This window comes from Phyllostomus discolor, chromosome 4 (genome assembly GCF_004126475.2).
Source record: "Phyllostomus discolor isolate MPI-MPIP mPhyDis1 chromosome 4, mPhyDis1.pri.v3, whole genome shotgun sequence".
In the NCBI taxonomy this organism is placed as follows: domain Eukaryota; kingdom Metazoa; phylum Chordata; class Mammalia; order Chiroptera; family Phyllostomidae; genus Phyllostomus; species Phyllostomus discolor.
In genome coordinates this window covers 143,220,377-143,234,384 of record NC_040906.2, presented here as the reverse complement: position 1 = coordinate 143,234,384, position 14,008 = coordinate 143,220,377, and positions in this window count along the sequence as shown.

The following is a 14,008-nucleotide window of genomic DNA, read 5'->3' as shown; positions in this document are numbered from 1 at the left end:
TCCATTTCTTGACTGTCCAGTCTCTCTTAAAAATGTGAATTTAATCACCCAGATTTAAAAAACATCAATTTTATGTAGTTTACTTAGTGGCATAACTCCATTTTACTGTTTAAATACCAAGTAGGCCTTTCCTTGGGCAGTGCTGCTTCATGCAACAACAAAAGGGGTGGGCAAGAGCCCATTTGCAGTTGTAATACTGAAAAAGAACACAGTAATAAATAAATAATAATACAAAGATAAACTCTGTGTTTCATGCACTCACACTGCAAATCTACTTTTGCCCACCCCTGTATTGCTCCTTAGAATAACTTTAAACATTTGCACAAAGGCAGAAAAAATTAAACCATTTATTCACCTTCCATGGTATATACCAAGTAGTTCTTTCAGTCACCTTTGAATGGGTGTTTTAGAAAAAGTCATTTTTAGGGTTAATATAGTGGGAACAACAAATAAGCAAAATTTTAGTGTCAAGTTCCCAGGGAAATGCCATAGCATACCATTAATTTTATCATCATCTCTCTGAGCCCGCTGACCTCCAGCTTAGCACTGACACAGGAGCTGACCTCTTTTTTGGTTAATTGCCATCCTCTTTTACTCCTTAAATTTGTTATATTACCATTTGAAGAAAGAAAATATGTTACTATAAGGGTTCACATTTACCAAACAAATACTACTCTAAAAACACTTGTATGCCAATCAAAAAATATATATGATTATACATAATTAACAATAATTATAAATAGGAATAATTTCTAAGCTCTGCTCTAGATGTCTTAATTATTCACCAGAACTATAAAGTCCATTAAGCCTTAATAGTCTCTCTGAATCTGCTTCAGAGAGAAGGCTGTAATTTGAAGAAAAAAAGGGGGGAGGTGAGGGTATGAATATCCAGAAACCAGGCACTTCCCCAGGTGTGGGGAGAGGGGATGAAAGCTACTAATTAGTAAAACTTGGAAAGGCTTAAGGCAAACCACAGACTTCATGTCTCACCATCAGGCATCACCCTCTTTTCCAGGGCTCATCCTGCCACTTTCATTCTGGATTTTACTTCTTCCAGTTGTTTCCTCCTCTGGGGCCTTATTCCATTCATTACTCTGGACCTGTGGCTGCAGAAAATTCAAGTCTAGGGAGCTTCATCATGTTCTTGTATCTTGTTCTTACAAGGTGAGAATGCCTCTAAAGCATTTCTAACTAATCCACGCATCTCCGATAACTGGAATTTCACAGGTGACAACCCACTCCTGACATTCATTATGTTAATTATCAAAACCTCTGGTGTTAGAGATAAAAGATAGCTAAGGCACCTGTCGCTGCCTCTGAAGTTTGGCATTTTGATTAAATGCTACCAATCACTACTGGAATATGTATTTCCAATTAGAATAACTGCCTGCCGTAGGCTCTAGATGAAAACACACTGAAACCCATATTCACACACATAATGTCTGCTGAAGTATTTTAAAGAAAATTACTGGCCATATCAACACCTTCCCTTAAAAAAATCAAGCCATTTGAAATAGGACTGCATTTAGAACATCCTCTTTCTCATTTCCTGTTCATTTTTAACCTTGCCTATCCAGTTCCCATCCTTACCATTGCACTAAGACTGATCCTGCCAATGTTGTTTATGACCTAGATGCAAAATCCAATGAGCTAGACCCTAGCACACTTCCTGAAATATCAATGTTCATTTCTATCATTTTAGGAGGAGTTAAACATGTCTTAATCCTGTTTTTTTCCTTGCCGTATTACTAAAAAATCTTGATTCAGGCATGAAACAGGAGAGTCTGGTAAAGTATTTAAGTGGAATATGCTATATTCATTATTTGGCAAATGAATTCTCACCTCTCATGAAATGGTTTTAAAAAATATCAGTTTATTTCATTAAGCCCCCAAGCTATCCTGAAAATGCTCAGCCTGGCAGCTCAAATATGTAAAAGTACCTAAAAATAATGGTAACTAAATGCCTCCAGAGAAAGCACAGCTAATGAAGATTCTCTCATGGACAAGTTAGGTCCCACATTTTCCTATCAAAATTTATAGCCCACTAATTGCTGATGACAAGATTCCTTCTTGTATTAAATATATACTATTTTTCTGTATATAACAGTTTTAACTTCTCTTCAAAGACTCGAGACTCAGTGTGTTCACAGGGGCACTTTTAAGACATGCCATGGTTATATTATACTGCATCCTGTTCTGAAGCTGTCTGAATCTTAATTCAGTACAAACAGGAAATGCACGTTTTCTGCTCAGCCTGTTTGAGTGCTTTCTCTCCCAAAGGATGGAATGTTGGGCACGCCTTGATTTTCATTCAAGTAAATAATATGTATGTGCATGAAATGTGGGAGATGCCACAAGTAATAACAGAAATTTTAGCTTAAGAAAACATTCTATTGCAAAGAAATAAGAGCAGATTTAAAGTGAGGAACTGCTAAAACATGAGTACAGACATGCTAAAAATTCTTTTCCTATTTCTCTGATACTCAGAATTTTGAAAGCTTCTCTGATTATCTTTGAAACAGCCCTGCCAACCCCCAAAAAAGCTGCAAGGAGAGGAAAAGACAGCTGTATAAGGGAATGTCACCCATTAGGAGGGAGAGAGATTCAGCTTCTGAGTCAACGGACATTTACGGTCGACCTGATAAGTTTTAGACGGCATGCTTGGTGTTTTCTCAAACAGTGATACACTGTTGTGTACTACTGTGTGTTTTACTGTTATTTAAAGATATGAGTCAGGGAGGGAAGAGAGAGAAAAATGTGTAAGTGTACACATATTTTTCTTTTTCTTTTAAATTATGTGTATAATAGGATAGAAGCCACTTTCTCAGGCCTTCTTTCCCAGAGTTGGCTAGACCCCCAAGCATGACTGACCCTAATTGTTTTATGAGCCTTTATCCTCAGCACTAGAAAATTACTGGAAGGGCCCTGAGACACAGAGGCTCCAGGAACTTGAGAAACAGGACATACCAGACCACAAGGACCACACTGCCTGGACCCTGCACTCAAAGACAACACTGAAACAAGTCGCAGCCCAACTGAAACACCCTGCTCTACAACCACCCCATTCCCCGATAAATGCCCAAAGCCCTAACCCCTCAGGGCTGATGCAGGTGCATATCTCTGCACCCAGCTCTTTCCTTCCCTTGTGAAAGTAAAAATAAGAACATTTACTCTCTGCACTTTCTTCTCTTTGTGAATTCTTTTTTTTAAGATTTTATTTATTTGTTTTTAGAGAGGGAAGGGGGGGGGAGAGAGAGACAGAGAGAGACATCAATGTGCAGTTGCTGGGGGCCATGGCCTGCAACTCAGGCATGTGCCCTGACTGGGAATCGAACCTGCGATGCCTGGTTCCCAGCCCGCACTCAATCCACTGAGCTACACCAGTCAGGGCTCTTTGTGAATTCTTTCACAGACCCCATCACCAACCACCCTAATAGGGTATATATTTAAGTAAAATATATACGGGGTGGGCAAAAGTTGATTTATAGTTGCTCATATAGTAAATAAAACAATAATAAATAATAATACAAGAATAAACTGTGCTTTCATATTCACAACTATAAACCTACTTTTGCCCATTCTGGAAGTACATTTATTAAAATTGACATCTATATAATCACTTAATAATTCCAATGATTTTTTCCCGTAACTTAAGAAGAAGTAAGCACTCCTGCAGAGAATATACCTGGGATGGGCTCAGTAATGTGCAGAGGAGTCCCTCTCCCTTGTCTAGTCTCAGTTCCCCAAAATCGCTCATGTGGTGGCCATCTGTGCACATGGTGATCCTGGTGTTTCGAGAGAAGCACTTTTTTTCATGTAAACACAAGCCAGATTTCCCAACGTTCTCTACTGAGGAATTAGTAATTCATTCTAGCACTAGAATTAAAGCTGGTGGTGCTCACTAGGCTGGACTAAGTGGAGTTTTCTCCCAACATGGAGTTCAGAGCCTAATCCCAACACAAAATGTTTCTCTGCTGAAGTCCCTTTACTTGAAGCCTTACAAGAAACTTATTAGGATTAGCAGGTTAAGTGGAATAATATGGTAATAGCCTTCCCTGTTTTAGGGGGAACTGTGCCACACTGACTCCAACCTCACAGGTCAAGTGAGGTCGGACGTGTGACTCAGAATGACCTGTTAACCTGGTCACAGTTGGCTGGTCCAGGAAAACACTCATGAGACCCAGATGAGGCCCCTCGCTGTTCTCTCCTTGAATTTTTCAGCTGTAATTAACAGAAAAGAGCCTTTCTTATTTATGTGATTAAGTTCTGTAAAAATGTTCCCTTCAAGTGTCGGCAGGCCATGTCCCTAGCTAACAAAGATATCTGAAAATATAAAACTAATACAGTTGATTCTTGAACGATTCAGGGGTTGGGGATGTCAGCCTCCAAACAGTCAAAAATCCAAATATAACTTTTGACTCTCTAAAAACTTTACTACTAACAACCTACTATTGACTGATAACATAAACAGTCCATTAACATGTATTTTGTATGTTGTATGTATTCCATACTGTATTCTTACTGCCAAGTTAGCTAGAGAAAAGAAAACATTTTCAAGAAAATCATAAGAGGAAATACATCTATTGAAAAGAAATCCACATATAAGTGGACCTATTCAGTTCAAACCCGTGTTGTTCAGGGGTCAGCTGTGCTCAGAAGGGAACTGGGATATGAGGGAGAGTCCTACCAGCATCCCAGCTTCTGCACCCAACCCCCTAAAGGCTGGATCTGACCCAAGGATAGTTTTGTTTTGTGTTTTCTTTATTTCAGAATGCTAATTATCACACCTCTTGTCCTCTGGAAGTTAGCATCTTCCATTGATGAGGCAGTGTCTTCTGTTTCAAAGGTGAGAACGCCGTTCAGAGGTTAAATACCTTGTTACATTCCCAAAGCTAGAAGTGAAACAGCCAGCTGCTAGAGCCAAACACGTTGCAGGTATAACACCAAAGTTCATAACACTAAGGCTCAATGGTTCTAGAGGTTTCATGGGAAAGATTTTTTAAAAGGATTTTGTTTGTTTATTTTTAGAGAGGGGAAGAAAGAGAGAAAGAGGTAGAGAAACATCAGTGTAAGAGAGAAACATCAATCAGTTGCCTCTCTCACAGGGACCCTGACCCTCAACACAGGCATGTGCCCTGACCAGGAATCAAACCCATCTTTTGCTTTGCAGGATGAGGCCCAGCCATCTGATCCACCCAGTCAGGGCTGGGATAGGTTATTATTATTATTATTATTATTATTATTATTATTATCGACTGAGAACAGCTCCTTTCCTGTATAGGCACTGGCAGAAAGTCATCTTGATCATTTTTGGAAAAAGTCAGTAAAAGTGTTGTCCCCTCCATTATGTAAATAAATAGCAATAAACAATTTTCCTGGGGGAAAAATAAGACAGAAACTTTGGTGATCCATGAGGACCCAATTTTGCAGAATCTGTTGAACCAGTTTGCAAAAGGATCCCAATGCTTTCTGGAAAGAAAAAAATTGAGACCCACTACTTGTCCTCAGAAATTCAAATTTAGACACGACCCTCCCTAAACTCTGGTCAGGAAAGAACAGCAGGGTCTTTATGTGGCTTAATAGTGAGCAGTTTTAACTTCCAGATGTGACTAATTAGATGTATTTCCTCAACATTAGCTCACTGAGAGGAGGAAAAAACTTAGCCCCAACTGCACAGAGGAGATCAACACCTAAAGGGAGGGCCCTCAGCACTGCCTCACACGCCTCCCTCAGGACCTGAAATGCCACACACGGAAACCATTCCTCCTGCATCTTCCATTCCTAGGGAGCCATCCAAACACCTGGGTCAGCATAAGGGGCCTAGTGAAAATAACAGACAATAGTTTATTGAGTTCCTGGGTGTACCAGGTCTGGTGTTAAAGCGCTGGACATTAATGTATGTTACAACCTTATCCACACTGGCATCCCTATCACTCTATCATTCTCATTCCTTCGACCTGGCTTGTATTTCTTCATAGCATGCACCACTGCTTAATTATATCATATATCTGTTTCATTTTTTGTTACCTGACTCCTTATATAGGAAAAAACAGTCTTTCTCTCCTATATGTCTCCTTTACTTTTACACAGAACACTTTACTTCTGACAATTTCAGTCACCAAATGTGTGGGGGTTTGCTCCCCTCACCCCACCAAGCAATTCTCTGTGACACCAGCTGGTTGTCCTACCATCCAACTTAATTTTGACACTCCCTGGAGATGCATCAGATCTCCCAGAATTAGGCTGCCCCCACACAACACACTTCGGATGGCAATCACAAGTAGTAGGTCCCCAGGTTACCCACAACTTCTGTCCATTTGGCTACAAATCAGAGATTCCCTATGGCTTCCCCCCACCTTTGAATTCTATTATTTGCTAAGACAGCTCAAAGAACACAGGGAAACACTTGTTTACATTTACCAGTTTATTGTAAAAGGATCTGATACAGGTGAACATACAGATGGAAGAGAGGCATAGGGCAAGCACGTGGGAAGTCCGAGGGGCTTCCATGCCCTGTCCATGGGCACCAACCTCCCAGCACCTCCACCTGTTTCCTGATTGTTGAAACCCCTCTCTAAACCTCTTTCATTTTGGTTTCATAGAGGCTTCATTAGAGGGGTGTGACTGATTAAACACTGACCACTGAAGATTAAAATCTCCAGGCTCTCTTCCCTCCTCAGGGTGGGTAAGGGAGGGAGGACTGCAAGCTCCAGCTCCCAATGGAATCACTGGCCCACTGGCAGCATTCTCCCATTCTTAGGTGCTTTCCAAATTTCCCTAGTTAATGTAGCAAAAGACACATTTATGGCTGTCATTACTTAGGAAATTCCAAGGGTTTTAGGAGCTCTGTCCAAAACTGGAAGAAACCAAACTTGTATTTCTTATTATAAATCACAGTATCACACTCCCAAACTAAAATGTGAGCTCCAAGAGGAGAGGGCTGTGCGCTGCCACCAACCCCTACACTCAGACTGCAGGCAGACGGTGTATTTTCAGTTAAAATTCACCACATGAATGACAGTACTATGTGAGTCCATCATAAGAACCTTATGTGACAAGTTTTTGATAGGTTAAATAAATAGCACAAGACAACAATGCTACCAAGTAACAGAATGAAGATTGAATTCAGTTGTGTGTGTGACACCAAAGTCTTCACTTTGAGCCACCAAGACTTAGTGACTAAGTTATACTGGCTGGGATGCCTTGAAGCATTTATTGAGTAAATAGCAGAAAACAAAGAAGAGAGAGAACTTTGCCCACATCACATCTTTGACCAGGCTTGGCCTAGCCACCAGTATCTGCTGAAGCACAGGCTTTCCAGTTAAATACCTGTTAAATACACTTAAATTCCAAACCTGGGTTTATCATTCCCCACCTGGTGACCTCAATGCCATCTAACTTCTCACAATGTCAGTTTCTTCATCTGCTGTTGCCTAATGATGGCAAAGAGTTTAGATCAGTTCCTGACTAGGTAAATTATATGCCAATGGTAGTAGTGATCCCAATGAGAGAGACTGGTTGTAACATAAGGAGACACCCTAGCTCTCCTCTGCCTTCAGCCTGCTCTAGGCTGGCTTCTAGCCAGTGTTATTGGTTGGCTTCTTGATGAACAATATAGTTCGTTTATATTTGATCCTCTTTCAAAGCCCTTCTTGCTCCCTGCCAATGACTCTAGATGTGTAGGGAGATCCCAAATGAAATGCCATAAAAGGCCTGACTTGCAATGAACATAAGCATCTGATCCCAACTGTTCAGTGGAAGAACATACTTTTCGATGGATTATTGGGCCTGTGCACATTTGATTTATAAAGAAGCCGCAGCCCTTCGATCTGCCAGCATGACAGGGTTTAAAGTGTAGTTTTCAAATTCTCTAGCAATACATTTGAGGCTTGAGATATTTGGAATTAATTGCCCAGAGCTATCACTATGAGCTGAGAGAAGCACACGGATCTGACAATTTGTTAGGTAGGCTTTCCCTGCTGTCTTTAGATAATTTTAATAGAAGAGATGACCATTGGTGTGGCTGTTTTCTCTAAGTTATATATCTGTGCTAATTTTTAATCATAAAGACCTCCCTTTAATATCAAGAAATATTACATAGCACCAGCCCTCCCCAAACAAAATTCTCCCATGACTGAGAAGATACATTATGACAAACAGTTACAGTTCTCAATTACAGACTTTTAAATGAACTGGAGTTGTATAAATCACTGACATCTACATATATTTGGAAGATAACAGTGCATTTATGTGTGACATCTTAGCTATTCAGTGACTGGACTGGAAAGCTGAGAACTCCTTTCATTAACATCTTGGTGCCTCAGAGACCTACATTCCATGGGCTGGGAACTAATGCCTAAAGATATTTAATTGAGAATTTGGAGAAGGAAATACCACAAAGTTAATTTGAACTTTATCTCTCCAAGTGGTCTATAATTCTACTTATGACTTGCTGAATTTAAAAATTAATATAATGATAGGTTGACTGTAAATATAATCTTGTTTTGAGACAGGAAAAACATGAATTTCTAGTTGCTTTGGAGTCTAATTTTTAACTATAGTAGACTAATCTAAGTCTTGGCAGGATAACAAACATAATTTGAAACCATGAAGCTATAAACCCAAGGAACAATGTCTATGATGTTTGAGTTATGTCCAGACTGATCAGGGGAAAGGCTAGGGGGATTTCTTTATTAAAATTATTGAACAGGAAAGCACTTTCAACCACAGTATAGAAGACAATTTGCAATTACTGTTCTACTTTTCCTCCACTTTTCATTCTTATTTTAGAGTACAGGCAATTTGCAGCAAAACCAGCTTTTGCGTCTCTTGAGTTTCTTATGTTTTTACAGAAAAAAATGCCATCATGTAACAAACTGCTCTAACTTGAAGAGAATTAGTCTCTGTTCTTGCTTCCTTACTTCCACTGATCTTTTTTTATTTTTTAAATGTATTTATTTATTGCCTAACTTTTACTTTGTAATAATTTCATACTTATAAAAAAGTTGCAAAAGTAGTACAAAGATTCCCCATGTACCTTTCCTCATCTTACATAACCATAGAAATATTGTTAAAACCAAGAAATGTATACCTTTTGTTAGCTAATCTATAGACCTTGTTTCATCTTCACCAGTTGTCCCACTAATGTTCTTTTTCTGCTGCAGAGTCTAACCTAAGAACCCATATTGGATTTTGTTCTTCTGTCTCCTTAGCCTTTGCCAACCTGAGACGGTTCCTCAGTATTTCTTTATCTTTTATAACCTTGACATTTTTGAAGACTAGGGGCTAGTTATTTTATAAAATGTCTCTATTTGAGTTTGTCTGATGTCACTCATGATTAATGTCAAGCTATGCACTTTTCAGATTTACATAGAATGAGAAGAAAATTATTTTCTCTCTGTTCTTAAATGATAAAGCAGGTGACTGGTGCTATTTTAAAGATTCTGAGGATGAAATGTATATTTATGATACACTGTAAATGAAGCTTTACCAAAATGAAGCCTTTTTTGGGCAAATCAGTATTTTAAAAGTGGAATCAAATCAAATGCATATACTTTAATTATTTCAGATTAATTTAGCCCTGGGCTATTTAAAAAGAAATCTTTTACTATAAAAAATATAGTTTTTTAAATAAGACCATAATTTTGGAATTTAAATACCTCAGAATTATAGAATTTGGAGCACTCAAAAAATGATACTTCTTCATGGATTTGGGGATGAAAATGCTACTAGTTTTCTTAGTATTTTGTTTTTTAACTCTAGATTTTGTTAAGAGTTAAAATTAAAAGTTAAAGTCTAAAGAAAAAATCCACAAATGAACATGTAAACAAAACTGTCTGACAGCACTTTGCAAGTTAAAAAGTAATACTGGAGCCCTGGCTGGCATAGCTCAGTGGATTGAGCGTGGGCTGTGAACCAAAGTGTCCCAGGTTCGATTCCCAGTCAGGGTACGTGCCTGGGTTTCAGGCCATGACCCCCAGCAACAGCACATTGATGTTTCTCTCTCTCTGTCTCCCTCCCTTCCCTCTCTAAAAATAAATAAGTAAAATTAAAAAAAAAGTAATACTGGACCCACACCTAACTAAAACCTATTTCACAAATATTTCACAATATTTTCATTGAAAACCTATTATTAATCCAACAAACATTTGTTGAATGATAGGATTCTGCTCTGTGTTCAGGACTGAACTCTGCACCAGGCAGTAGGAAGCCATGTGTTTCAGGTTCCTGGAGTCTGGGTCTGAATCCTAGTTTTGTCCCTTGCTTACCTTGTGACCTTGGGCAAATTATGTAACTTTTCCATGCTTTGCTTTTTTCTTCAGTGCAATGCAACATTAATGGTACTTTATTCATAGAGATGTTTTGAGGATTAAAATATGTAAGTGTCATAAAACTCTTAATGCAAAAAGTGCTTGGAATGGTAGCATGTAACCTTGACTGCATGCTAGAACCATCCAGAGAGCTTTTTAAAAATGCCAGTGAGTTCTTCAGTGGCTAGAGCTCTGGTGAAGTGAGAACAGTGACATGGGCTCTAATTGCTGACAGTGTCATAGTGAAGACATTCAAGTCTAGCTTCTCCCAACTCTCTGCAGGAGAGCCCAATAGAGGCTTGGAATCTTGAAGGTAGATTTTAGCCAGTCATAGCTTTCCCCAAATGGATATAGATGTGCATAAATATACTAAAAGAATATAAAAGAATTACAATCCTTAGATTAGGCCATATTTTACAAAGAAGAGCTAGAGAATCTGGTTTGTTCTTTACCTTTCCAGGAAAGACAGCTTGATCAAACTGGACATGAGAATGACTGCACTGGCTATTCCATCTGAGGAGAAACTTACAAAGGATTCAGTGACAATTTGTATGGATGATGTGGTCTTTCACCACATTCAGAATATCACTTTGGCAAATACCACCAATGCTGACTCAAAACCCATGTTCTAGAACCAAGGAACTTTCCCAGGTCCACTCTGACAGTGGAGAAATTGCATACAACATGTCATGTGCTCTGGGTGATACCAGTGATGCTGAGGGGATAGAGGTGGAGTGTGAGGAAATTAGGAATGCAAACTCATCTGTGCAACTCCTGAAAGTCACAGTTTCAAAAGCAGAGTGTCCCACAGAATTCAAGCCAAAGTCATTACAGTTCAGGAGGAAATGGCTGCATCCTGGGCTCTGAATGAAGCCTCGGTGGTCAGTAGCCAACTTCCAGGTGCCTTTAGATCTGGAACTACCGGGTACCAAACAGAGGTGCTGGGAAAAACTCTATGATTGTCTTCTTCTGTTCACTGACATGTGGTGAGGCACTGAATTAGTTTTCTATGGCTGCTGTTACAAAATACCACAACCTTAGTACCTTAAAACAACACAGACATTTTCTCCTTCAGTTCTAGAACTCAGAAGTAAAAAAAAAAAATGGGTCTTATGGGCTATAATCAAGGTATTGGCATGGTCGCATTGCTTCTAGAAGTTGTAGAGGAGAGTTCATTTCTCTGCTTTGTCCAGCTTCTAGAAGCTGCCCACATTCCTTGGTTTGTGGCCCCTTCAATCTTCTAGGCAGTAATCACATCACTCTGACCTCTGCTCCCATTGTCACATCTTTCTGTGACTCTCCTGGCTTCCTCTTCTGCTTATACTGGCCCTTGTATTTAAACTGGGCCCACCTGGCTAGTCCAGCATAATCTACTCATGAAAACATCCTTAACTTTATCACTTGTACCAAGTCCCTTTTGCCATGTAAAGTAGCATATTCACAGGTTCTGAACACTGGGATCTGAACATCATTGGGGAGCCATTATTTTGCCTACCACAAACATCTGGGCTCAAAACACCGCCCTGTAGAGGTCAGAGAAGAGAATAACCTTCAATATTGAAAGAAAAGTAGAGCAGGATGACTCAAACTTCTCCCCTCTCTCTCTTTTGTTACATGTTGACTTTGGTGTGTCTAGAATGCATAGTACTTTAAAGAGCTGTTAGCCTGGGAATACCAAGAGATTTATACAACTTGGTGATTTATGAAAGACAATCTCTTACTTATAATATTTAACAGTTTTTAATCATTGAAAAGGAAGTTAAATAACTCTTCTTTTGGCCCCCTATAGAGTCACTCTGCTCCCTAGAAGCCGGGACCATGTCCAGTGCATAGGTTATAACCACCACTGGAGACCTTCTCTTGTCCTCCATGCACCTTTACAAAACCTCTGATTGAAGAAAAAGTTTTCCAATACTTGTTTGGTCCCTGAACCCAAACTATATTCTATAACATTCCTTATCTGAGGGTTAGACATTTCCTTGCCTGTGATTTTGGCACCAGGTGAGTAAGATAGGCCAATGATAAATGTTCCCAACCCTTCCATGACTTGTAAGCCTGCTGCTTTAGCAATCCTTAACAAAACAGTGCTGTCTTCTTGAACTATCTTGACCTTATGAGTGGATGATTCTACTTTGGATTGTCTTCTGAACCAGGTAGATATTGTCCTGCAAGAGTCTATTTCCTACTATCAGGTTTGAAATATTTTTGTTTTGCTCTTTAAATGAATTTTTCTCTACTGAGCCCCAGCAGTTGAAGCAGAAGAGCAATTTGAACTCACTATTCTACATAGCTATTTGAACAACTTCAGCACTAATGTGCTCTTCCTACTGCCTTCAGGGAAGAGATATATTTTACTCCCTGTGTGTGGTCTGCTACTGTGCACTGCAAAGGCCTGGATTCTCACAGTGTATAATCATATTTGCAGACTGGAATATATCACATGAGGGGAAAAAGAGAGATTTAAAAAAAATCCCAGCCTACCCCTTGCCTGTTTGCTTTACCCCATCATGATCTCGATAAAAGTAGCTGTCTTCCCTGGACTGCGGTTTCTTAGTGAGTAGCACTGAGAAGCCGGAAGCCGGCTGTACTCTCAAAGACCTGAGCATCCATGTACATGACACTCTACCTCCTCAGTCTTGCAAGCCAGTTCTTGACATTTACATCATAACTTCTTTGAGGCTCTGATTTCACCTTAAAAAGTCCAAAACTTAGGCCATCCATTCCCAGAGTCACCCTTGGCATGTGTCTTTGGCAGGACAAGCTTTATTAGTCCCAGACTCTAGTGAAAGCCCCTCTCTCTTCCCTGAGCTTGGACCCACACTCTGGCTTCTCACACCCAGGTTCCTAGCCAAACTTACTGGAAGCATCTGGAGTTTTTTACTACAACTCAAGCTGTATTTCCTTATTGAAGTTTAAATTTTAGTTTTATCTGCTTTCTTAGAAATAATATAACTCTATCCTGATGGAAAATTACCTTGTCTGACTTAGAATAATGTATGCACTCAAAAATTAATAATAGAAACCAATGAGACAGAAAATGTGTGGTGCTGTCAAACATTTGTTCTTAGAAGCCTTAGAACCTGGAGTTTGCAATTATGAAGTTAACCATGCGCATGTGCCCGCCCATGTGCCTGGCCAGCAAAACAGAGGTACTTTATGGAGCAGTATTTCAATGAGTCACTGAAACCTTGATGTTTGAGTTCTCTAGTACAGTAATCACGCTAGAAAAAGTATTTGAGCAAAGAAAGAAGGCTGGATTCAGGCCTCTGTGTGATGCTCGAGCTGACATTACTTAGCTGCTGCTAAGGAGGAAAGTACCTGCTCGGGACATGTGGCCTTCTAGGTGACAGAATTTCCAGGGCCTTTGCCAGACCACAGCTGCAGAAAAGGACAGAGCTCGGGGGGCTGACTTCATTCTTTGATTTTAATAGATGTCTTGTCTATACCTAATACCAGGAATCTAATAGAACAGAAATGTCAGCCAACTTATTTGACAACCTTTGTTTTTGAGAAGATTTCTGAAGTATTGTTTTAGTCATGATTCTTTTAAAAGGTGTTGAAGGTAACCACACCTGCTTGGCTAAAATTCCCAGGGCAAAAGTGAGTTGCAAGCCAGCTGTTAGTGGCTGAAGAAAGACCAGGTTATAAAGAGAGGTGTGCCAACTGATAGCTCAAATGCTGTAATAAAAACGTAAAGG